The sequence below is a fragment of the Carcharodon carcharias genome, chromosome 28, assembly GCF_017639515.1.
Source record: "Carcharodon carcharias isolate sCarCar2 chromosome 28, sCarCar2.pri, whole genome shotgun sequence".
Classification (NCBI taxonomy): Eukaryota; Metazoa; Chordata; class Chondrichthyes; order Lamniformes; family Lamnidae; genus Carcharodon; species Carcharodon carcharias.
In genome coordinates, this window is record NC_054494.1 from 3,469,540 (window position 1) to 3,496,235 (window position 26,696).

Genomic DNA, 26,696 nt, shown 5'->3' on the forward strand with positions numbered 1-26,696 from the left:
AGTTCAGGAGATAAATCAGCGAGAGTTCAGGAGGTTAAACAGTGAGCTATCAGGGGATAAAACAGTGAGAGTTCAGGAGAGAAAACAGCGAGAAATCAGGAGATAAAACAGTGAGAGTTCAGGAGATCAAACAGTGAGAGTTCAGGACCTAATACAGTGAGAGTTCAGGAGATAAAACAGAGAGAATTCAGGAGATAAAACACCGAGAGTTCAGGAGATAAAGCTGTGAGAGTTCAGGAGATAAAACAGTGAGAGTTCAGGACCTAATACAGTGAGCGTTCAGGAGATAAAACAGCGAGAGTTCAGGAGATAAAACAGCGAGAGCTCAGGAGATAAAACAGTGAGAGTTAAGGAGATAATACAGTGAGAGTACAGGAGATAAAAGTGTGAGAGTTCAGGAGATATAACAGTGAGAGTGCAGGAGATAAAACTGTGAGACGTCAGGAGATAAAAAGGCAAGAATTTAGTGGATAAAACAGTGAGAGTTCAGGAGATAGAACAGAGACAGTTCAGGTGATAAAACAGAGAGAGTTCAGGAGATAAAATGTCGAGAGTTCAGGACCTAAAACAGTGAGAGTTCAGGAGATAAAACAGCGAGATTTCAGGAGATAAAAAAGCAAGAGTCCAGGACCAAAAACAATGAGAGTTCAGGAGATAAAAGATCCAGAGTTCAGGAGATAAAATAGTGAGAGTTTAGGAGATAAAAGACAAAGAGCTCAGGAGGTAAATCAATGAGGGTTCAGGAGATAAAACAGCGAGAGTTCAGGAGGATAAAACAGTGAGAGCGCAGGAGGATAAAACAGTGAGATTTGCGGACATAAAACAGCGAGAGTTCAGGATTTAAAACAGTCAGAGTTCAGGAGATAAAACAATGAGAATTCAGGAGATAAACCAGCAAGAGTTCAGGAGATAAAACAGTGTGAGTTCAGGAGATAAAACAACGAGAGTTCAGGGGATAAAACAGGGAGAGCTCAGGAGATAAAACAGCGAGAGTTCAGGAGATAAAACATTGAGAGTTCAGGATATAAAACAGTGAAGATTCAGGAGATAAAACAGCGAGAGCTCAGGAGATAAAAGAGCCAGAGTTCAGGAGATAAGCCAGGAAGAGTTCAGGAGATAAAACAGTGAGAGTTCAGGAGATAAAACAGTGAGAGTTCAGGAGATAAAACAATGAGAGTTCAGGAGATAAAACTGCGCGAGTTCAGGAGATAAAACAGCGAGAGTTCAGGTGATAAAACAGTGAGAGTTCAGGAGATAAAACAGTGAGAGTTCAGGAGATAAAACAATGAGAGTTCAGGAGATAAAACAGCGAGAGTTCAGGTGATAAAACAGTGAGAGTTAAGGAGATAAAACAGTGAGAGTTCAGGAGGATAAAACAGTGAGATTTGCGGACATAAAACAGCGAGAGTTCAGGATTTAAAACAGTCAGAGTTCAGGAGATAAAACAGTGAGAGTTCAGGAGATAAATCAGCGAGAGTTCAGGAGGTTAAACAGTGAGCGTTCAGGGGATAAAACAGTGAGTGTTCAGGAGATAAAACAGCGAGAGTTCAGGTGATAAAACAGTGAGAGTTCAGGAGATAAAACAGTGAGAGTTCAGGAGATAAAACAATGAGAGTTCAGGAGATAAAACTGCGCGAGTTCAGGAGATAAAACAGCGAGAGCTCAGGATATAAAAGAGCCAGAGTTGAGGAGATAAGCCGGGAAGAGTTCAGGAGATAAAACAGTGAGAGTTCAGGAGATAAATCAGTGAGAGTTCAGGAGGTTAAACAGTGAGCGTTCAGGGGATAAAACAGTGAGAGTCCAGGAGATAAAACAGCGAGAAATCAGGAGATAAAGCAGTGAGAGTTCAGGAGATCAAACAGTGAGAGTTCAGGACCTAATACAATGAGAGTTCAGGAGATAAAACAGAGAGAGTTCAGGAGATAAAACAGCGAGAGTTCAGGAGATAAAACTGTGAGAGTTCAGGAGATAAAACAGTGAGAGTTCAGGACCTAATACAGTGTGCGTTCAGGAGATAAAACAGCGAGAGTTCAGGAGATAAAACAGCGAGAGTTCAGGACCTAAAACAGCGAGATTTAAGGAGATAAAACAGCGAGAGGTCGGGAGATAAAATTGTGAGAATTTAGGAGATAAAAGATCAAGAGTTCAGAAGTTGAAACAGTGAGTATTCAGGAGATAAAGCTGCGAGAGTTTTGGAGATCAAACAGTGAGAATTCCGGAGATAAAACAGTGAGAGTTCAGGATATAAAACAACGAGAGTTCAGGAGATCAACAGCGAGAGTTAAGGAGATAATACAGTGAGAGTACAGGAGATAAAAGTGTGAGAGTTCAGGAGATAAAACAGTGAGAGTGCAGGAGATAAAACTGTGAGACGTCAGGAGATAAAACAACGAGAATTTAGTGGATAAAACAGTGAGAGTTCAGTGCATAAAACAGTGAGAGTTCAGGAGTTAAAACAGAGACAGTTCAGGGGATAAAACAGAGAGAGTTCAGGAGATAAAACGTCGAGAGTTCAGGACCTAAAACAGTGAGAGTTCAGGAGATAAAACAGTGATAGTTCAGGAGATAAAACAGCGAGAGTTCAGGAGGATAAAACAGTGAGAGCGCAGGAGGATAAAACAGTGAGAGTTGCGGACATAAAACAGCGAGAGTTCAGGAGTTTGAACAGTCAGAGTTCAGGAGATAAAACAATGAGAATTCAGGAGATAAACCAGCAAGAGGTCAGGAGATAAAACAGTGTGAGTTCAGGAGATAAAACAACGAGAGTTCAGGAGATAAAACAGGGAGAGCTCAGGAGATAAAACAGCGAGAGTTCAGGAGATAAATTATTGATAGTTCAGGATATAAAACAGTGAGGATTCAGGAGATAAACCAGCAAGAGTTCAGGAGATAAAACAGTGAGAGTTCAGGAGATAAAACAGCGAGAGTTCAGGAGATAAAACAGCGAGAGCTCAGGAGATAAAAGAGCCAGAGTTCAGGAGATAACCAGGAAGAGTTCAAGAGATAAAAAATTGAGAGTTCAGGAGATAAAACAGCGAGAGCTCCGGAGATAAAACAGCGAGAGCTCAGGAGATAAAAGAGCCAGAGTTCAGGAGATAAGCCAGGAAGAGTTCAGGAGATAAAACAGTGAGTGTTCAGGAGATAAATCAGCGAGAGTTCAGGAGGTTAAACGCTGAGCGTTCAGGGGATAAAACAGTGAGAGTTCAGGAGATAAAACAGCGAGAGCTCAGGAGATAAAACAGTGAGAGTTCAGGACCTAATACAGTGAGAGTTCAGGAGATAAAACAATGAGAGTTCAGGAGATAGAACAGAGACAGTTCAGGGGATAAAACAGAGAGAGTTCAGGAGATAAAATGTCGAGAGTTCAGGACCTAAAACAGTGAGAGTTCAGGAGATAAAACAGCGAGATTTCAGGAGATAAAAAAGCAAGAGTCCAGGACCAAAAACAATGAGAGTTCAGGAGATAAAAGATCCAGAGTTCAGGAGATAAAATAGTGAGAGTTTAGGAGATAAAAGACAAAGAGCTCAGGAGGTAAATCAATGAGGGTTCAGGAGATAAAACAGCGAGAGTTCAGGAGGATAAAACAGTGAGAGCGCAGGAGGATAAAACAGTGAGATTTGCGGACATAAAACAGCGAGAGTTCAGGATTTAAAACAGTCAGAGTTCAGGAGATAAAACAATGAGAATTCAGGAGATAAACCAGCAAGAGTTCAGGAGATAAAACAGTGTGAGTTCAGGAGATAAAACAACGAGAGTTCAGGGGATAAAACAGGGAGAGCTCAGGAGATAAAACAGCGAGAGTTCAGGAGATAAAACATTGAGAGTTCAGGATATAAAACAGTGAAGATTCAGGAGATAAACCAGCAAGAGTTCAGGAGATAAAACATTGAGAGTTCAGGAGATAAAACAGTGAGAGTTCAGGAGATAAAACAGCGAGAGCTCAGGAGATAAAAGAGCCAGAGTTCAGGAGATAAGCCAGGAAGAGTTCAGGAGATAAAACAGTGAGAGTTCAGGAGATAAAACAGTGAGAGTTCAGGAGATAAAACAATGAGAGTTCAGGAGATAAAACTGCGCGAGTTCAGGAGATAAAACAGCGAGAGTTCAGGTGATAAAACAGTGAGAGTTCAGGAGATAAAACAGTGAGAGTTCAGGAGATAAAACAATGAGAGTTCAGGAGATAAAACAGCGAGAGTTCAGGTGATAAAACAGTGAGAGTTAAGGAGATAAAACAGTGAGAGTTCAGGAGGATAAAACAGTGAGATTTGCGGACATAAAACAGCGAGAGTTCAGGATTTAAAACAGTCAGAGTTCAGGAGATAAAACAGTGAGAGTTCAGGAGATAAATCAGCGAGAGTTCAGGAGGTTAAACAGTGAGCGTTCAGGGGATAAAACAGTGAGAGTTCAGGAGATAAAACAGCGAGAGTTCAGGTGATAAAACAGTGAGAGTTCAGGAGATAAAACAGTGAGAGTTCAGGAGATAAAACAATGAGAGTTCAGGAGATAAAACTGCGCGAGTTCAGGAGATAAAACAGCGAGAGCTCAGGATATAAAAGAGCCAGAGTTGAGGAGATAAGCCGGGAAGAGTTCAGGAGATAAAACAGTGAGAGTTCAGGAGATAAATCAGTGAGAGTTCAGGAGGTCAAACAGTGAGCGTTCAGGGGATAAAACAGTGAGAGTCCAGGAGATAAAACAGCGAGAAATCAGGAGATAAAGCAGTGAGAGTTCAGGAGATCAAACAGTGAGAGTTCAGGACCTAATACAATGAGAGTTCAGGAGATAAAACAGAGAGAGTTCAGGAGATAAAACAGCGAGAGTTCAGGAGATAAAACTGTGAGAGTTCAGGAGATAAAACAGTGAGAGTTCAGGACCTAATACAGTGTGCGTTCAGGAGATAAAACAGCGAGAGTTCAGGAGATAAAACAGCGAGAGTTCAGGACCTAAAACAGCGAGATTTAAGGAGATAAAACAGCGAGAGGTCGGGAGATAAAATTGTGAGAATTTAGGAGATAAAAGATCAAGAGTTCAGAAGTTGAAACAGTGAGTATTCAGGAGATAAAGCTGCGAGAGTTTTGGAGATCAAACAGTGAGAATTCCGGAGATAAAACAGTGAGAGTTCAGGATATAAAACAACGAGAGTTCAGGAGATCAACAGCGAGAGTTAAGGAGATAATACAGTGAGAGTACAGGAGATAAAAGTGTGAGAGTTCAGGAGATAAAACAGTGAGAGTGCAGGAGATAAAACTGTGAGACGTCAGGAGATAAAACAACGAGAATTTAGTGGATAAAACAGTGAGAGTTCAGTGCATAAAACAGTGAGAGTTCAGGAGTTAAAACAGAGACAGTTCAGGGGATAAAACAGAGAGAGTTCAGGAGATAAAACGTCGAGAGTTCAGGACCTAAAACAGTGAGAGTTCAGGAGATAAAACAGTGATAGTTCAGGAGATAAAACAGCGAGAGTTCAGGAGGATAAAACAGTGAGAGCGCAGGAGGATAAAACAGTGAGAGTTGCGGACATAAAACAGCGAGAGTTCAGGAGTTTGAACAGTCAGAGTTCAGGAGATAAAACAATGAGAATTCAGGAGATAAACCAGCAAGAGGTCAGGAGATAAAACAGTGTGAGTTCAGGAGATAAAACAACGAGAGTTCAGGAGATAAAACAGGGAGAGCTCAGGAGATAAAACAGCGAGAGTTCAGGAGATAAAACATTGAGAGTTCAGGATATAAAACAGTGAAGATTCAGGAGATAAACCAGCAAGAGTTCAGGAGATAAAACATTGAGAGTTCAGGAGATAAAACAGTGAGAGTTCAGGAGATAAAACAGCGAGAGCTCAGGAGATAAAAGAGCCAGAGTTCAGGAGATAAGCCAGGAAGAGTTCAGGAGATAAAACAGTGAGAGTTCAGGAGATAAAACAGTGAGAGTTCAGGAGATAAAACAATGAGAGTTCAGGAGATAAAACTGCGCGAGTTCAGGAGATAAAACAGCGAGAGTTCAGGTGATAAAACAGTGAGAGTTCAGGAGATAAAACAGTGAGAGTTCAGGAGATAAAACAATGAGAGTTCAGGAGATAAAACAGCGAGAGTTCAGGTGATAAAACAGTGAGAGTTAAGGAGATAAAACAGTGAGAGTTCAGGAGGATAAAACAGTGAGATTTGCGGACATAAAACAGCGAGAGTTCAGGATTTAAAACAGTCAGAGTTCAGGAGATAAAACAGTGAGAGTTCAGGAGATAAATCAGCGAGAGTTCAGGGGGTTAAACAGTGAGCGTTCAGGGGATAAAACAGTGAGAGTTCAGGAGATAAAACAGCGAGAGTTCAGGTGATAAAACAGTGAGAGTTCAGGAGATAAAACAGTGAGAGTTCAGGAGATAAAACAATGAGAGTTCAGGAGATAAAACTGCGCGAGTTCAGGAGATAAAACAGCGAGAGCTCAGGATATAAAAGAGCCAGAGTTGAGGAGATAAGCCGGGAAGAGTTCAGGAGATAAAACAGTGAGAGTTCAGGAGATAAATCAGTGAGAGTTCAGGAGGTTAAACAGTGAGCGTTCAGGGGATAAAACAGTGAGAGTCCAGGAGATAAAACAGCGAGAAATCAGGAGATAAAGCAGTGAGAGTTCAGGAGATCAAACAGTGAGAGTTCAGGACCTAATACAATGAGAGTTCAGGAGATAAAACAGAGAGAGTTCAGGAGATAAAACAGCGAGAGTTCAGGAGATAAAACTGTGAGAGTTCAGGAGATAAAACAGTGAGAGTTCAGGACCTAATACAGTGTGCGTTCAGGAGATAAAACAGCGAGAGTTCAGGAGATAAAACAGCGAGAGTTCAGGACCTAAAACAGCGAGATTTAAGGAGATAAAACAGCGAGAGGTCGGGAGATAAAATTGTGAGAATTTAGGAGATAAAAGATCAAGAGTTCAGAAGTTGAAACAGTGAGTATTCAGGAGATAAAGCTGCGAGAGTTTTGGAGATCAAACAGTGAGAATTCCGGAGATAAAACAGTGAGAGTTCAGGATATAAAACAACGAGAGTTCAGGAGATCAACAGCGAGAGTTAAGGAGATAATACAGTGAGAGTACAGGAGATAAAAGTGTGAGAGTTCAGGAGATAAAACAGTGAGAGTGCAGGAGATAAAACGGTGAGACGTCAGGAGATAAAACAACGAGAATTTAGTGGATAAAACAGTGAGAGTTCAGTGCATAAAACAGTGAGAGTTCAGGAGTTAAAACAGAGACAGTTCAGGGGATAAAACAGAGAGAGTTCAGGAGATAAAACGTCGAGAGTTCAGGACCTAAAACAGTGAGAGTTCAGGAGATAAAACAGTGATAGTTCAGGAGATAAAACAGCGAGAGTTCAGGAGGATAAAACAGTGAGAGCGCAGGAGGATAAAACAGTGAGAGTTGCGGACATAAAACAGCGAGAGTTCAGGAGTTTGAACAGTCAGAGTTCAGGAGATAAAACAATGAGAATTCAGGAGATAAACCAGCAAGAGGTCAGGAGATAAAACAGTGTGAGTTCAGGAGATAAAACAACGAGAGTTCAGGAGATAAAACAGGGAGAGCTCAGGAGATAAAACAGCGAGAGTTCAGGAGATAAATTATTGATAGTTCAGGATATAAAACAGTGAGGATTCAGGAGATAAACCAGCAAGAGTTCAGGAGATAAAACAGTGAGAGTTCAGGAGATAAAACAGCGAGAGTTCAGGAGATAAAACAGCGAGAGCTCAGGAGATAAAAGAGCCAGAGTTCAGGAGATAACCAGGAAGAGTTCAAGAGATAAAAAATTGAGAGTTCAGGAGATAAAACAGCGAGAGCTCCGGAGATAAAACAGCGAGAGCTCAGGAGATAAAAGAGCCAGAGTTCAGGAGATAAGCCAGGAAGAGTTCAGGAGATAAAACAGTGAGTGTTCAGGAGATAAATCAGCGAGAGTTCAGGAGGTTAAACGCTGAGCGTTCAGGGGATAAAACAGTGAGAGTTCAGGAGATAAAACAGCGAGAGCTCAGGAGATAAAACAGTGAGAGTTCAGGACCTAATACAGTGAGAGTTCAGGAGATAAAACAATGAGAGTTCAGGAGATAGAACAGAGACAGTTCAGGGGATAAAACAGAGAGAGTTCAGGAGATAAAATGTCGAGAGTTCAGGACCTAAAACAGTGAGAGTTCAGGAGATAAAACAGCGAGATTTCAGGAGATAAAAAAGCAAGAGTCCAGGACCAAAAACAATGAGAGTTCAGGAGATAAAAGATCCAGAGTTCAGGAGATAAAATAGTGAGAGTTTAGGAGATAAAAGACAAAGAGCTCAGGAGGTAAATCAATGAGGGTTCAGGAGATAAAACAGCGAGAGTTCAGGAGGATAAAACAGTGAGAGCGCAGGAGGATAAAACAGTGAGATTTGCGGACATAAAACAGCGAGAGTTCAGGATTTAAAACAGTCAGAGTTCAGGAGATAAAACAATGAGAATTCAGGAGATAAACCAGCAAGAGTTCAGGAGATAAAACAGTGTGAGTTCAGGAGATAAAACAACGAGAGTTCAGGGGATAAAACAGGGAGAGCTCAGGAGATAAAACAGCGAGAGTTCAGGAGATAAAACATTGAGAGTTCAGGATATAAAACAGTGAAGATTCAGGAGATAAACCAGCAAGAGTTCAGGAGATAAAACATTGAGAGTTCAGGAGATAAAACAGTGAGAGTTCAGGAGATAAAACAGCGAGAGCTCAGGAGATAAAAGAGCCAGAGTTCAGGAGATAAGCCAGGAAGAGTTCAGGAGATAAAACAGTGAGAGTTCAGGAGATAAAACAGTGAGAGTTCAGGAGATAAAACAATGAGAGTTCAGGAGATAAAACTGCGCGAGTTCAGGAGATAAAACAGCGAGAGTTCAGGTGATAAAACAGTGAGAGTTCAGGAGATAAAACAGTGAGAGTTCAGGAGATAAAACAATGAGAGTTCAGGAGATAAAACAGCGAGAGTTCAGGTGATAAAACAGTGAGAGTTAAGGAGATAAAACAGTGAGAGTTCAGGAGGATAAAACAGTGAGATTTGCGGACATAAAACAGCGAGAGTTCAGGATTTAAAACAGTCAGAGTTCAGGAGATAAAACAGTGAGAGTTCAGGAGATAAATCAGCGAGAGTTCAGGAGGTTAAACAGTGAGCGTTCAGGGGATAAAACAGTGAGAGTTCAGGAGATAAAACAGCGAGAGTTCAGGTGATAAAACAGTGAGAGTTCAGGAGATAAAACAGTGAGAGTTCAGGAGATAAAACAATGAGAGTTCAGGAGATAAAACTGCGCGAGTTCAGGAGATAAAACAGCGAGAGCTCAGGATATAAAAGAGCCAGAGTTGAGGAGATAAGCCGGGAAGAGTTCAGGAGATAAAACAGTGAGAGTTCAGGAGATAAATCAGTGAGAGTTCAGGAGGTCAAACAGTGAGCGTTCAGGGGATAAAACAGTGAGAGTCCAGGAGATAAAACAGCGAGAAATCAGGAGATAAAGCAGTGAGAGTTCAGGAGATCAAACAGTGAGAGTTCAGGACCTAATACAATGAGAGTTCAGGAGATAAAACAGAGAGAGTTCAGGAGATAAAACAGCGAGAGTTCAGGAGATAAAACTGTGAGAGTTCAGGAGATAAAACAGTGAGAGTTCAGGACCTAATACAGTGTGCGTTCAGGAGATAAAACAGCGAGAGTTCAGGAGATAAAACAGCGAGAGTTCAGGACCTAAAACAGCGAGATTTAAGGAGATAAAACAGCGAGAGGTCGGGAGATAAAATTGTGAGAATTTAGGAGATAAAAGATCAAGAGTTCAGAAGTTGAAACAGTGAGTATTCAGGAGATAAAGCTGCGAGAGTTTTGGAGATCAAACAGTGAGAATTCCGGAGATAAAACAGTGAGAGTTCAGGATATAAAACAACGAGAGTTCAGGAGATCAACAGCGAGAGTTAAGGAGATAATACAGTGAGAGTACAGGAGATAAAAGTGTGAGAGTTCAGGAGATAAAACAGTGAGAGTGCAGGAGATAAAACTGTGAGACGTCAGGAGATAAAACAACGAGAATTTAGTGGATAAAACAGTGAGAGTTCAGTGCATAAAACAGTGAGAGTTCAGGAGTTAAAACAGAGACAGTTCAGGGGATAAAACAGAGAGAGTTCAGGAGATAAAACGTCGAGAGTTCAGGACCTAAAACAGTGAGAGTTCAGGAGATAAAACAGTGATAGTTCAGGAGATAAAACAGCGAGAGTTCAGGAGGATAAAACAGTGAGAGCGCAGGAGGATAAAACAGTGAGAGTTGCGGACATAAAACAGCGAGAGTTCAGGAGTTTGAACAGTCAGAGTTCAGGAGATAAAACAATGAGAATTCAGGAGATAAACCAGCAAGAGGTCAGGAGATAAAACAGTGTGAGTTCAGGAGATAAAACAACGAGAGTTCAGGAGATAAAACAGGGAGAGCTCAGGAGATAAAACAGCGAGAGTTCAGGAGATAAAACATTGAGAGTTCAGGATATAAAACAGTGAAGATTCAGGAGATAAACCAGCAAGAGTTCAGGAGATAAAACATTGAGAGTTCAGGAGATAAAACAGTGAGAGTTCAGGAGATAAAACAGCGAGAGCTCAGGAGATAAAAGAGCCAGAGTTCAGGAGATAAGCCAGGAAGAGTTCAGGAGATAAAACAGTGAGAGTTCAGGAGATAAAACAGTGAGAGTTCAGGAGATAAAACAATGAGAGTTCAGGAGATAAAACTGCGCGAGTTCAGGAGATAAAACAGCGAGAGTTCAGGTGATAAAACAGTGAGAGTTCAGGAGATAAAACAGTGAGAGTTCAGGAGATAAAACAATGAGAGTTCAGGAGATAAAACAGCGAGAGTTCAGGTGATAAAACAGTGAGAGTTAAGGAGATAAAACAGTGAGAGTTCAGGAGGATAAAACAGTGAGATTTGCGGACATAAAACAGCGAGAGTTCAGGATTTAAAACAGTCAGAGTTCAGGAGATAAAACAGTGAGAGTTCAGGAGATAAATCAGCGAGAGTTCAGGGGGTTAAACAGTGAGCGTTCAGGGGATAAAACAGTGAGAGTTCAGGAGATAAAACAGCGAGAGTTCAGGTGATAAAACAGTGAGAGTTCAGGAGATAAAACAGTGAGAGTTCAGGAGATAAAACAATGAGAGTTCAGGAGATAAAACTGCGCGAGTTCAGGAGATAAAACAGCGAGAGCTCAGGATATAAAAGAGCCAGAGTTGAGGAGATAAGCCGGGAAGAGTTCAGGAGATAAAACAGTGAGAGTTCAGGAGATAAATCAGTGAGAGTTCAGGAGGTTAAACAGTGAGCGTTCAGGGGATAAAACAGTGAGAGTCCAGGAGATAAAACAGCGAGAAATCAGGAGATAAAGCAGTGAGAGTTCAGGAGATCAAACAGTGAGAGTTCAGGACCTAATACAATGAGAGTTCAGGAGATAAAACAGAGAGAGTTCAGGAGATAAAACAGCGAGAGTTCAGGAGATAAAACTGTGAGAGTTCAGGAGATAAAACAGTGAGAGTTCAGGACCTAATACAGTGTGCGTTCAGGAGATAAAACAGCGAGAGTTCAGGAGATAAAACAGCGAGAGTTCAGGACCTAAAACAGCGAGATTTAAGGAGATAAAACAGCGAGAGGTCGGGAGATAAAATTGTGAGAATTTAGGAGATAAAAGATCAAGAGTTCAGAAGTTGAAACAGTGAGTATTCAGGAGATAAAGCTGCGAGAGTTTTGGAGATCAAACAGTGAGAATTCCGGAGATAAAACAGTGAGAGTTCAGGATATAAAACAACGAGAGTTCAGGAGATCAACAGCGAGAGTTAAGGAGATAATACAGTGAGAGTACAGGAGATAAAAGTGTGAGAGTTCAGGAGATAAAACAGTGAGAGTGCAGGAGATAAAACGGTGAGACGTCAGGAGATAAAACAACGAGAATTTAGTGGATAAAACAGTGAGAGTTCAGTGCATAAAACAGTGAGAGTTCAGGAGTTAAAACAGAGACAGTTCAGGGGATAAAACAGAGAGAGTTCAGGAGATAAAACGTCGAGAGTTCAGGACCTAAAACAGTGAGAGTTCAGGAGATAAAACAGTGATAGTTCAGGAGATAAAACAGCGAGAGTTCAGGAGGATAAAACAGTGAGAGCGCAGGAGGATAAAACAGTGAGAGTTGCGGACATAAAACAGCGAGAGTTCAGGAGTTTGAACAGTCAGAGTTCAGGAGATAAAACAATGAGAATTCAGGAGATAAACCAGCAAGAGGTCAGGAGATAAAACAGTGTGAGTTCAGGAGATAAAACAACGAGAGTTCAGGAGATAAAACAGGGAGAGCTCAGGAGATAAAACAGCGAGAGTTCAGGAGATAAATTATTGATAGTTCAGGATATAAAACAGTGAGGATTCAGGAGATAAACCAGCAAGAGTTCAGGAGATAAAACAGTGAGAGTTCAGGAGATAAAACAGCGAGAGTTCAGGAGATAAAACAGCGAGAGCTCAGGAGATAAAAGAGCCAGAGTTCAGGAGATAACCAGGAAGAGTTCAAGAGATAAAAAATTGAGAGTTCAGGAGATAAAACAGCGACAGCTCCGGAGATAAAACAGCGAGAGCTCAGGAGATAAAAGAGCCAGAGTTCAGGAGATAAGCCAGGAAGAGTTCAGGAGATAAAACAGTGAGTGTTCAGGAGATAAATCAGCGAGAGTTCAGGAGGTTAAACGCTGAGCGTTCAGGCGATAAAACAGTGAGAGTTCAGGAGATAAAACAGCGAGAGCTCAGGAGATAAAACAGTGAGAGTTCAGGACCTAATACAGTGAGAGTTCAGGAGATAAAACAGAGAGAGTTCAGGAGATAAAATAGCGAGAGTTCAGGAGATAAAACTGTGAGAGTTCAGGAGATAAAACAGTGAGAGTTCAGGACCTAATACAGTGAGCGTTCAGGAGATAAAACAGCGAGAGTTCAGGAGATAAAACATCGAGAGTTCAGGACCTAAAACAGCGAGATTTAATGAGATAAAACAGCGAGAGTTCAGGAGATAAAATTGTGAGAATTTAGGAGATAAAAGATCAAGAGTTCAGGAGTTGAAACAGTGAGCATTCAGGAGATAAAGCTGCGAGAGTTCAGGAGATCAAACAGTGAGAATTCAGGGGATAAAACAATGAGAGTTCAGGAGATAAAAATGCGCGAGTTCAGGAGATAAAACAGTGAGAGTTCAGGATATAAAACAACGAGAGTTCAGGAGATCAAACAGCGAGAGTTAAGGAGATAATACAGTGAGAGTACAGGAGATAAAGCTGTGAGAGTTCAGGAGATAAAACAGTGAGAGTGCAGGAGATAAAACTGAGACGTCAGGAGATAAAACAGCGAGAATTTAGTGGATAAAACAGTGAGAGTTCAGTGGATAAAACAGTGAGAGTTCAGGAGATAAAACAGAGACAGTTCAGGGGACAAAACAGAGAGAGTTCAGGAGATAAAACGTCGAGAGTTCAGGACCTAAAACAGTGAGAGTTCAGGAGATAAAACAGCGAGATTTCAGGAGATAAAAAAGCAAGAGTCCAGGACCTAAAACAACGAGAGTTCAGGAAATAAAATAGTGACAGTTTAGGAGATAAAAGACAAAGAGCTCAGGAGGTAAATCAATGAGGGTTCAGGATGTAAAACAGCGAGAGTTCAGGAGGATAAAACAGTGAGAGCGCAGGAGGATAAAACAGTGAGAGTTGCGGACATAAAACAGCGAGAGTTCAGGAGTTAAAACAGTCAGAGTTCAGGAGATAAAACAATGAGAATTCAGGAGATAAACCAGCATGAGTTCAGGAGATAAAACAGTGTGAGTTCAGGAGATAAAACAACGAGAGTTCAGGAGATAAAACAGGGAGAGCAGAGGAGATAAAACAGCGAGAGTTCAGGAGATAAAACATTGAGAGTTCAGGATATAAAACAGTGAGGATTCAGGAGATAAACCAGCAAGAGTTCAGGAGTTAAAACAGTGAGAGTTCAGGAGATAAAACAGCGAGAGTTCAGGAGATAAAACAGCGAGAGCTCAGGAGTTAAAAGAGCCAGAGTTCAGGAGATAACCAGGAAGAGTTCAAGAGATAAATCAGTGAGAGTTCAGGAGATAAAACAGCGAGAGCTCCGGAGATAAAACAGCGAGAGCTCAGGAGATAAAAGAGCCAGAGTTCAGGAGATAAGCCAGGAAGAGTTCAGGAGATAAAACAGTGAGAGTTCAGGAGATAATTCAGCGAGAGTTCAGGAGGTTAAACACTGAGCGTTCAGGTTATAAAACAGTGAGAGTTCAGGAGATAAAACAGCGAGAGTTCAGGAGATAAAACAGTGAGAGTTGAGGACCTAATACAGTGAGAGTTCGGGAGATAAAACATAGAGAGTTCAGGAGATAAAATAGCGAGAGTTCAGGAGATAAAACTGTGAGAGTTCAGCAGATAAAACAGTGAGAGTTCAGGACCTAATACAGTGAGCGTTCAGGAGATAAAACAGCGAGAGTTCAGGAGATAAAACAGCGAGAGTTCAGGACCTAAAACAGCGAGATTTAATGAGATAAAACAGCGAGAGTTCAGGAGATAAAATTGTGAGAATTAAAGAGATAAAAGATCAAGAGTTCAGGAGTTGAAACAGTGAACATTCAGGAGATAAAGCTGCGAGAGTTCAGGAGATCAAACAGTGAGAGTTCAGGAGATAAAACAATGAGAGTTCAGGAGATAAAACTGCACGAGTTCAGGAGATAAAACAGTGAGAGTTCAGGATATAAAACAACGAGAGTTCAGGAGATCAAACAGCGAGAGTTAAGGAGATAATACAGTGAGAGTACAGGAGATAAAGCTGTGAGAGTTCAGGAGATAAAACAGTGAGAGTGCAGGAGATAAAACTGTGAGACGCCAGGAGATAAAACAGCGAGAATTTAGTGGATAAAACTGTGAGAGTTCAGTGGATAAAACAGTGAGAGTTCAGGAGATAAAACAGAGACAGTTCAGGGGATAAAACAGAGAGAGTTCAGGAGATAAAACGTCGAGAGTTCAGGACCTAAAACGGTGAGAGTTCAGGAAATAAAACAGCGAGAGTTCAGGAGATAAAAAAGCATGAGTCCAGGACCAAAAACAAGGAGAGTTCAGGAGATAAAAGATCGAGAGTTCAGGAGATAAAATAGTGAGAGTTTAGGAGATAAAAGACAAAGAGCTCAGGAGGTAAATCAATGAGGGTTCAGCAGATAAAACAGCGAGAGTGCAGGAGGATAAATCAGTGAGAGTTGCGGACAAAAACAGCGAGAGTTCAGGAGTTAAAACAGTCAGAGTTCAGGAGATAAAACAATGTGAGTTCAGGAGATAAAACAACGAGAGTTCAGGAGATAAAACAGGGAGAGCTCAGGAGATAAAACAGCGAGAGTTCAGGAGATAAAACATTGAGAGTTCAGGAGATAAAACAGTGAGGATTCAGGAGATAAACCAGCAAGAGTTCAGGAGATAAAACAGTGAGAGTTCAGGAGTTAAAACAGCGAGAGTTCAGGAGATAAAACAGCGAGAGCTCAGGAGATAAAAGAGCCAGAGTTCAGGAGATAAGCCAGGAAGAGTTCAGGAGATAAAACAGTGAGAGTTCAGGAGATAAATCAGCGAGAGTTCAGGAGGTTAAACAGTGAGCGTTCAGGGGATAAAACAGTGAGAGTTCAGGAGATAAAACAGCGAGAGTTCAGGAGATAAAACAGTGAGAGTTCAGGAGATAAAACAGTGAGAGTTCAGGACCTAATACAGTGAGAGTTCAGGAGATAAAACAGAGAGAGTTCAGGAGATAAAACAGCGAGAGTTCAGGAGATAAAACTGTGAGAGTTCAGGAGATAAAACAGTGAGAGTTGAGGAGATAAAACAACGAGAGTTCAGGAGATAAAACAGCGAGAGCTCAGGAGATAAAACAGAGAGAGTTCAGGAGATAAAACAGTGAGAGTTCAGGAGATAAAACAGTGAGGATTCAGGAGATAAACCAGCAAGAGTTCAGGAGATAAAACAGTGAGAGTTCAGGAGTTAAAACAGCGAGAGTTCAGGAGATAAAACTTCGAGGGCTCAGGAGATAAAAGAGCCAGAGTTCAGGAGATAAGCCAGGAAGAGTTCAGGAGATAAAACAGTGAGAGTTCAGGAGATAAATCAGCGAGAGTTCAGGAGGTTAAACAGTGAGCGTTCAGGGGATAAAACAGTGAGAGTTCAGTAGATAAAACAGCGAGAGTTCAGGAGATAAATCAGTGAGAGTTCAGGAGATAAAGCAGTGAGAGTTCAGGAGCTAATACAGTGAGAGTTCAGGAGATAGAACAGAGAGAGTTCAGGAGATAAAACAGCGAGAGTTCCGGAGATAAAACTGTGATAGTTCAGGAGATAAAACAGTGAGAGTTCAGGACCTAATACAGTGAGCGTTCAGGAGATTAAACAGCGAGAGTTGAGGAGATAAAACAGCGAAAGTTCAGGACCTAAAACAGTGAGATTTAAGGAGATAAAGCAGCGAGAGGTCAGGAGATAAAATTGTGAGAATTTGGGAGATAAAAGATCAAGAGTTCAGGAGTTGAAAAGGTGAGCATTCAGGAGATAAAGCTGCGAGAGGCCAGGAGATCAAACAGTGAGAGTTCAGGAGATAAAACAATGAGAGTTCAGGAGATAAAACTGCGCGAGTTCAGGAGATAAAACAGCGAGAGCTCAGGAGATAAAAGAGTCAGAGTTCAGGAGATCAGCCAGGAAGAGTTCAGGAGATAAAACAGTGAGAGTTCAGGAGATATATCAGCGAGAGTTCAGGACGTTAAACAGTGAGCGTTCAGGGGATAAAACAGTGAGAGTTCAGGAGATAAAACAGCGAGAGTTCAGGAGATAAAACAGTAAGATTTCAGGAGATAAAACAGTGAGAGTTCAGGACCTAATACAGTGAGAGTTCAGGAGATAAAACAGACAGAGTTCAGGAGATAAAACAGCGAGAGTTCAGGAGATAAAACTGTGAGAGTTCAGGAGATAAAACAGTGAGAGTTCAGGACCTAATACAGTGAGCGTTCAGGAGATAAAACAGCGAGAGTTCAAGAGATAAAACAGCGAGAGTTCAGGACCTAAAACAACGAGATTTAAGGAGATAAAACAGCGAGAGGTCAGGAGATGAAATTGTGAGAATTTAGGAGATAAAAGATCAAGAGTTCAGGAGTTGAAACAGTGAGCATTCAGGAGATAAAGCTGCGAGAGTTCAGGAGATCAAACAGTGAGAATTCAGGGGATAAAACAATGAGAGTTCAGGAGATAAAAATGTGCGAGTTCAGGAGATAAAACAGTGAGAGTTCAGGATATAAACCAGCAAGAGTTCAGGAGATAAAACAGTGTGAGTTCAGGAGATAAAACAACGAGAGTTCAGGAGATAAAACAGGGAGAGTTCAGGAGATAAAACATTGAGAGTTCAGGATATAAAACAGTGAGGATTCAGGAGATAAACCAGCAAGAGTTCAGAAGATAAAACAGTGAGAGTTCAGGAGATAAAACAGCGAGAGTTAAGAAGATAATACAGTGAGAGTACAGGAGATAAAACTGTGAGAGTTCAGGAGATAAAACAGTGAGAGAGCAGGAGATAAAACTGAGACGTCAGGAGATAAAACAGCGAGAATTTAGTGGATAAAACAGTGAGAGTTCAGTGGATAAAACAGTGAGAGTTCAGGAGATAAAACAGAGACAGTTCAGGGGATAAAACAGAGAGAGTTCAGGAGATAAAACGTCGAGAGTTCAGGCCCTAAAACAGTGAGAGATCAGGAGATAAAACAGCGAGATTTCAGGAGATAAAAAAGCAAGAGTCCAGGACCTAAAACAACGAGAGTTCAGGAGATAAAAGATCGAGAGTTTAGGAGATAAAATAGTGAGAGTTTAGGAGATAAAAGACAAAGAGCTCAGGAGGTAAATAAATGAGGGTTCAGGACGTAAAACAGCGAGAGTTCAGGAGGATAAAACAGTGAGAGCGCAGGAGGATAAAACAGTGAGAGTTGCGGACATAAAACAGCGAGAGTTCAGGAGTTAAAACAGTCAGAGTTCAGGAGATAAAACAATGAGAATTCAGGAGATAAACCAGCAAGAGTTCAGGAGATAAAACAGTGTGAGTTCAGGAGATAAAACAACGAGAGTTCAGGAGATAAAACAGGGAGAGTTCAGGAGATAAAACAGCGAGAGTTCCGGACATAAAACATTGAGAGTTCAGGATATAAAACAGTGAGGATTCAGGAGATAAACCAGCAAGAGTTCAGAAGATAAAACAGTGAGAGTTCAGGAGATAAAACAGCGAGAGTTCAGGAGATAAAACAGCGAGAGCTCAGGAGATAAAAGAGCCAGAGTTCAGGAGATAAGCCAGGAAGAGTTCAAGAGATAAAACAGTGAGAGTTCAGGAGATAAATCAGCGAGAGTTCAGGAGGTTAAACAGTGAGCGTTCAGGGGATAAAACAGTGAGAGTTCAGGAGATAAAACAGCGAGAGTTCAGGAGATAAAACAGTGAGAGTTCAGGAGATAAAACAGTGAGAGTTCAGGACCTAATACAGTGAGAGTTCAGGAGATAAAACAGAGAGAGTTCAGGAGATAAAACAGCGAGAGTTCAGGAGATAAAACTGTGAGCGTTCAGGAGATAAAACAGTGAGAGTTCAGTTCCTAATACAGTGAGCATTCAGGAGGTAAAACAGCGAGAGTTCAGGAGATAATACAGTGAGAGTACAGGAGATAAAAGTGTGAGAGTTCAGGAGATAAAACAGTGAGAGTGCAGGATATAAAACTGTGAGACGTCAGGAGATAAAAAGGCAAGAATTTAGTGGATAAAACAGTGAGAGTTCAGGAGATAAAACAGAGACAGTTCAGGGGATAAAACAGAGAGAGTTCAGGAGATAAAACGTCGAGAGTTCAGGACCTAAAACAGTGAGAGTTCAGGAGATAAAACAGCGAGATTTCAGGAGATAAAAAAGCAAGAGTCCTGGACCAAAAACAATGAGAGTTCAGGGAGATAAAAGATCCAGAGTTCAGGAGATAAAATAGTGAGAGTTTAGGAGATAAAAGACAAAGAGCTCAGGAGGTAAATGAATGAGGGTTCAGGAGATAAAACAGCGAGAGTTCAGGAGGATAAAACAGTGAGAGCGCAGGAGGATATAACAGTGAGATTTGCGGACATAAAACAGCGAGAGTTCAGGATTTAAAACAGTCAGAGTTCAGGAGATAAAACAATGAGAATTCAGGAGATAAACCAGCAAGAGTTCAGGAGATAAAACAGTGTGAGTTCAGGAGATAAAACAACGGGAGTTCAGGAGATAAAACAGGGAGAGCTCAGGAGATAAAACAGCGAGAGTTCAGGAGATAAAACATTGAGAGTTCAGGATATAAAACAGTGAGGATTCAGGAGATAAACCAGCAAGAGTTCAGGAGATAAAACAGTGAGAGTTCAGGAGATAAAACAGTGAGAGTTCAGGAGATAAAACAGCGAGAGCTCAGGAGATAAAAGAGCCAGAGTTCAGGAGATAAGCCAGGAAGAGTTCAGGAGATCAAACAGTGAGAGTTCAGGAGATAAATCAGCGAGAGTTCAGGAGGTAAAACAGTGAGCGTTCAGGGGATAAAACAGCGAGAGTTCAGGAGATAAAACAGCGAGAGTTCAGGAGATAAAACAGTGAGAGTTCAGGAGATAAAACAGTGAGAGTTCAGGAGATAAAACAATGAGAGTTCAGGAGATAAAACTGCGTGAGTTCAGGAGATAAAACAGCGAGAGCTCAGGAGATAAAAGAGCCAGAGTTCAGGAGATAAGGCGGGAAGAGTTCAGGAGATAAAACAGTGAGAGTTCAGGAGATAAATCAGCGAGAGTTCAGGAGGTTAAACAGTGAGCTATCAGGGGATAAAACAGTGAGAGTTCAGGAGAGAAAACAGCGAGAAATCAGGAGATAAAACAGTGAGAGTTCAGGAGATCAAACAGTGAGAGTTCAGGACCTAATACAGTGAGAGTTCAGGAGATAAAACAGAGAGAATTCAGGAGATAAAACAGCGAGAGTTCAGGAGATAAAGCTGTGAGAGTTCAGGAGATAAAACAGTGAGAGTTCAGGACCTAATACAGTGAGCGTTCAGGAGATAAAACAGCGAGAGTTCAGGAGATAAAACAGCGAGAGCTCAGGAGATAAAACAGTGAGAGTTAAGGAGATATTACAGTGAGAGTACAGGAGATAAAAGTGTGAGAGTTCAGGAGATATAACAGTGAGAGTGCAGGAGATAAAACTGTGAGCGTTCAGGAGATAAAACAGTGAGAGTTCAGTTCCTAATACAGTGAGCATTCAGGAGGTAAAACAGCGAGAGTTCAGGAGATAATACAGTGAGAGTACAGGAGATAAAAGTGTGAGAGTTCAGGAGATAAAACAGTGAGAGTGCAGGATATAAAACTCTGAGACGTCAGGAGATAAAAAGGCAAGAATTTAGTGGATAAAACAGTGAGAGTTCAGGAGATAAAACAGAGACAGTTCAGGGGATAAAACAGAGAGAGTTCAGGAGATAAAACGTCGAGAGTTCAGGACCTAAAACAGTGAGAGTTCAGGAGATAAAACAGCGAGATTTCAGGAGATAAAAAAGCAAGAGTCCTGGACCAAAAACAATGAGATTTCAGGAGATAAAAGATCCAGAGTTCAGGAGATAAAATAGTGAGAGTTTAGGAGATAAAAGACAAAGAGCTCAGGAGGTAAATGAATGAGGGTTCAGGAGATAAAACAGCGAGAGTTCAGGAGGATAAAACAGTGAGAGCGCAGGAGGATATAACAGTGAGATTTGCGGACATAAAACAGCGAGAGTTCAGGATTTAAAACAGTCAGAGTTCAGGAGATAAAACAATGAGAATTCAGGAGATAAACCAGCAAGAGTTCAGGAGATAAAACAGTGTGAGTTCAGGAGATAAAACAACGGGAGTTCAGGAGATAAAACAGGGAGAGCTCAGGAGATAAAACAGCGAGAGTTCAGGAGATAAAACATTGAGAGTTCAGGATATAAAACAGTGAGGATTCAGGAGATAAACCAGCAAGAGTTCAGGAGATAAAACAGTGAGAGTTCAGGAGATAAAACAGTGAGAGTTCAGGAGATAAAACAGCGAGAGCTCAGGAGATAAAAGAGCCAGAGTTCAGGAGATAAGCCAGGAAGAGTTCAGGAGATCAAACAGTGAGAGTTCAGGAGATAAATCAGCGAGAGTTCAGGAGGTAAAACAGTGAGCGTTCAGCGGATAAAACAGCGAGAGTTCAGGAGATAAAACAGCGAGAGTTCAGGAGATAAAACAGTGAGAGTTCAGGAGATAAAACAGTGAGAGTTCAGGAGATAAAACAATGAGAGTTCAGGAGATAAAACTGCGTGAGTTCAGGAGATAAAGCAGCAAGAGCTCAGGAGATAAAAGAGCCAGAGTTCAGGAGATAAGGCGGGAAGAGTTCAGGAGATAAAACAGTGAGAGTTCAGGAGATAAATCAGCGAGAGTTCAGGAGGCTAAACAGTGAGCTATCAGGGGATAAAACAGTGAGAGTTCAGGAGAGAAAACAGCGAGAAATCAGGAGATAAAACAGTGAGAGTTCAGGAGATCAAACAGTGAGAGTTCAGGACCTAATACAGTGAGAGTTCAGGAGATAAAACAGAGAGAATTCAGGAGATAAAACAGCGAGAGTTCAGGAGATAAAGCTGTGAGAGTTCAGGAGATAAAACAGTGAGAGTTCGGGACCTAATACAGTGAGCGTTCAGGAGATAAAACAGCGAGAGTTCAGGAGATAAAACAGCGAGAGCTCAGGAGATAAAACAGTGAGAGTTAAGGAGATAATACAGTGAGAGTACAGGAGATAAAAGTGTGAGAGTTCAGGAGATATAACAGTGAGAGTGCAGGAGATAAAACTGTGAGACGTCAGGAGATAAAAAGGCAAGAATTTAGTGGATAAAACAGTAAGAGTTCAGGAGATAGAACAGAGACAGTTCAGGGGATAAAACAGAGAGAGTTCAGGAGATAAAATGTCGAGAGTTCAGGACCTAAAACAGTGAGAGTTCAGGAGATAAAACAGCGAGATTTCAGGAGATAAAAAAGCAAGAGTCCAGGACCAAAAACAATGAGAGTTCAGGAGATAAAAGATCCAGAGTTCAGGAGATAAAATAGTGAGAGTTTAGGAGATAAAAGACAAAGAGCTCAGGAGGTAAATCAATGAGGGTTCAGGAGATAAAACAGCGAGAGTTCAGGAGGATAAAACAGTGAGAGCGCAGGAGGATAAAACAGTGAGATTTGCGGACATAAAACAGCGAGAGTTCAGGATTTAAAACAGTCAGAGTTCAGGAGATAAAACAATGAGAATTCAGGAGATAAACCAGCAAGAGTTCAGGAGATAAAACAGTGTGAGTTCAGGAGATAAAACAACGAGAGTTCAGGAGATAAAACAGGGAGAGCTCAGGAGATAAAACAGCGAGAGTTCAGGAGATAAAACATTGAGAGTTCAGGATATAAAACAGTGAAGATTCAGGAGATAAACCAGCAAGAGTTCAGGAGATAAAACAGTGAGAGTTCAGGAGATAAAACAGTGAGAGTTCAGGAGATAAAACAGCGAGAGCTCAGGAGATAAAAGAGCCAGAGTTCAGGAGATAAGCCAGGAAGAGTTCAGGAGATAAAACAGTGAGAGTTCAGGAGATAAATCAGCGAGAGTTCAGGAGGTTAAACAGTGAGCGTTCAGGGGATAAAACAGTGAGAGTTCAGGAGATAAAACAGCGAGATTTCAGGAGATAAAACAGTGAGAGTTCAGGAGATAAAACAGTGAGAGTTCAGGAGATAAAACAATGAGAGTTCAGGAGATAAAACTGCGCGAGTTCAGGAGATAAAACAGCGAGAGCTCAGGAGATAAAAGAGCCAGAGTTGAGGAGATAAGCCGGGAAGAGTTCAGGAGATAAAACAGTGAGAGTTCAGGAGATAAATCAGTGAGAGTTCAGGAGGTTAAACAGTGAGCGTTCAGGGGATAAAACAGTGAGAGTTCAGGAGATAAAACAGCGAGAAATCAGGAGATAAAGCAGTGAGAGTTCAGGAGATCAAACAGTGAGAGTTCAGGACCTAATACAGTGAGAGTTCAGGAGATAAAACAGCGAGAGTTCAGCAGATAAAACTGTGAGAGTTCAGGTGATAAAACAGTGAGAGTTCAGGACCTAATACAGTGTGCGTTCAGGAGATAAAACAGCGAGAGTTCAGGAGATAAAACAGCGAGAGTTCAGGACCTAAAACAGCGAGATTTAAGGAGATAAAACAGCGAGAGGTCGGGAGATAAAATTGTGAGAATTTAGGAGATAAAAGATCAAGAGTTCAGGAGTTGAAACAGTGAGTATTCAGGAGATAAAGCTGCGAGAGTTTTGGAGATCAAACAGTGAGAATTCCGGAGATAAAACAGTGAGAGTTCAGGATATAAAACAACGAGAGTTCAGGAGATCAAACAGCGAGAGTTAAGGAGATAATACAGTGAGAGTACAGGAGATAAAACTGTGAGAGTTCAGGAGATAAAACAGTGAGAGTGCAGGAGATAAAACTGTGAGACGTCAGGAGATAAAACAGCGAGAATTTAGTGGCTAAAACAGTGAGAGTTCAGTGCATAAAACAGTGAGAGTTCAGGAGTTAAAACAGAGACAGTTCAGGGGATAAAACAGAGAGAGTTCAGGAGATAAAACGTCGAGAGTTCAGGACCTAAAACAGTGAGAGTTCAGGAGATAAAACAGCGAGATTTCAGGAGATAAAAATGCAAGAGTCCAGGACCAAAATCAACGAGAGTTCAGGAGCTAAAAGATCGAGAGTTCAGTAGATAAAATAGTGAGAGTTTAGGAGATAAAAGACAAAGAGCTCAGGAGGTAAATCAATGAGGGTTCAGGAGATAAAGCAGCGAGAGTTCAGGAGGATAAAACAGTGAGAGCGCAGGAGGATAAAACAGTGAGAGTTGCGGACATAAAACAGCGAGAGTTCAGGAGTTTAAACAGTCAGAGTTCAGGAGATAAAACAATGAGAATTCAGGAGATAAACCAGCAAGAGTTCAGGAGATAAAACAGTGTGAGTTCAGGAGATAAAACAACGAGAGTTCAGGAGATAAAACAGGGAGAGCTCAGGAGATAAAACAGCGAGAGTTCAGGAGATAAAACATTGAGAGTTCAGGATATAAAACAGTGAGGATTCAGGAGATAAACCAGCAAGAGTTCAGGAGATAAAACAGTGAGAGTTCAGGAGATAATACAGTGAGAGTACAGGAGATAAAAGTGTGAGAGTTCAGGAGATAAAACAGTGAGAGTGCAGGAGATAAAACTGTGAGACGTCAGGAGATAAAAAGGCAAGAATTTAGTGGATACAACAGTGAGAGTTCAGGAGATAAAACAGAGACAGTTCAGGGGATAAAACAGAGAGAGTTCAGGAGATAAAATGTCGAGAGTTCAGGACCTAAAACAGTGAGAGTTCAGGAGATAAAACAGTGAGAGTTCAGGAGATAAAACAGTGAGAGTTCAGGAGATAAAACAATGAGAGTTCAGGAGATAAAACTGCGCGAGTTCAGGAGATAAAACAGCGAGAGCTCAGGAGATAAAAGAGCCAGAGTTGAGGAGATAAGCCGGGAAGAGTTCAGGAGATAAAACAGTGAGAGTTCAGGAGATAAATCAGTGAGAGTTCAGGAGGTTAAACAGTGAGCGTTCAGGGGATAAAACAGTGAGAGTTCAGGAGATAAAACAGCGAGAAATCAGGAGATAAAGCAGTGAGAGTTCAGGAGATCAAACAGTGAGAGTTCAGGACCTAATACAGTGAGAGTTCAGGAGATAAAACAGCGAGAGTTCAGGAGATAAAACTGTGAGAGTTCAGGTGATAAAACAGTGAGAGTTCAGGACCTAATACAGTGTGCGTTCAGGAGATAAAACAGCGAGAGTTCAGGAGATAAAACAGCGAGAGTTCAGGACCTAAAACAGCGAGATTTAAGGAGATAAAACAGCGAGAGGTCGGGAGATAAAATTGTGAGAATTTAGGAGATAAAAGATCAAGAGTTCAGGAGTTGAAACAGTGAGTATTCAGGAGATAAAGCTGCGAGAGTTTTGGAGATCAAACAGTGAGAATTCCGGAGATAAAACAGTGAGAGTTCAGGATATAAAACAACGAGAGTTCAGGAGATCAAACAGCGAGAGTTAAGGAGATAATACAGTGAGAGTACAGGAGATAAAACTGTGAGAGTTCAGGAGATAAAACAGTGAGAGTGCAGGAGATAAAACTGTGAGACGTCAGGAGATAAAACAGCGAGAATTTAGTGGCTAAAACAGTGAGAGTTCAGTGCATAAAACAGTGAGAGTTCAGGAGTTAAAACAGAGACAGTTCAGGGGATAAAACAGAGAGAGTTCAGGTGATAAAACGTCGAGAGTTCAGGACCTAAAACAGTGAGAGTTCAGGAGATAAAACAGCGAGATTTCAGGAGATAAAAATGCAAGAGTCCAGGACCAAAATCAACGAGAGTTCAGGAGATAAAAGATCGAGAGTTCAGGAGATAAAATAGTGAGAGTTTAGGAGATAAAAGACAAAGAGCTCAGGAGGTAAATCAATGAGGGTTCAGGAGATAAAGCAGCGAGAGTTCAGGAGGATAAAACAGTGAGAGCGCAGGAGGATAAAACAGTGAGAGTTGCGGACATAAAACAGCGAGAGTTCAGGAGTTTAAACAGTCAGAGTTCAGGAGATAAAACAATGAGAATTCAGGAGATAAACCAGCAAGAGTTCAGGAGATAAAACAGTGTGAGTTCAGGAGATAAAACAACGAGAGTTCAGGAGATAAAACAGGGAGAGCTCAGGAGATAAAACAGCGAGAGTTCAGGAGATAAAACATTGAGAGTTCAGGATATAAAACAGTGAGGATTCAGGAGATAAACCAGCAAGAGTTCAGGAGATAAAACAGTGAGAGTTCAGGAGATAATACAGTGAGAGTACAGGAGATAAAAGTGTGAGAGTTCAGGAGATAAAACAGTGAGAGTGCAGGAGATAAAACTGTGAGACGTCAGGAGATAAAAGGGCAAGAATTTAGTGGATACAACAGTGAGAGTTCAGGAGATAAAACAGAGACAGTTCAGGGGATAAAACAGAGAGAGTTCAGGAGATAAAATGTCGAGAGTTCAGGACCTAAAACAGTGAGAGTTCAGGAGATAAAACAGCGAGATTTCAGGAGATAAAAATTCAAGAGTCCAGGACCAAAAACAATGAGAGTTCAGGAGATAAAAGATCCAGAGTTCAGGAGATAAAATAGTGAGAGTTTAGGAGATAAAAGACAAAGAGCTCAGGAGGTAAATCAATGAGGGTTCAGGTGATAAAACAGCGAGAGTTCAGGAGGATAAAACAGTGAGAGCGCAGGAGGATAAAACAGTGAGATTTGCGGACATAAAACAGCGAGAGTTCAGGATTTAAAACAGTCAGAGTTCAGGAGATAAAACAGTGAGAGTTCAGGAGATAAATCAGCGAGAGTTCAGGAGGTTAAACAGTGAGCGTTCAGGGGATAAAACAGTGAGAGTTCAGGAGATAAAACAGCGAGAGTTCAGGTGATAAAACAGTGAGAGTTCAGGAGATAAAACAGTGAGAGTTCAGGAGATAAAACAATGAGAGTTCAGGAGATAAAACTGCGCGAGTTCAGGAGATAAAACAGCGAGAGCTCAGGATATAAAAGAGCCAGAGTTGAGGAGATAAGCCGGGAAGAGTTCAGGAGATAA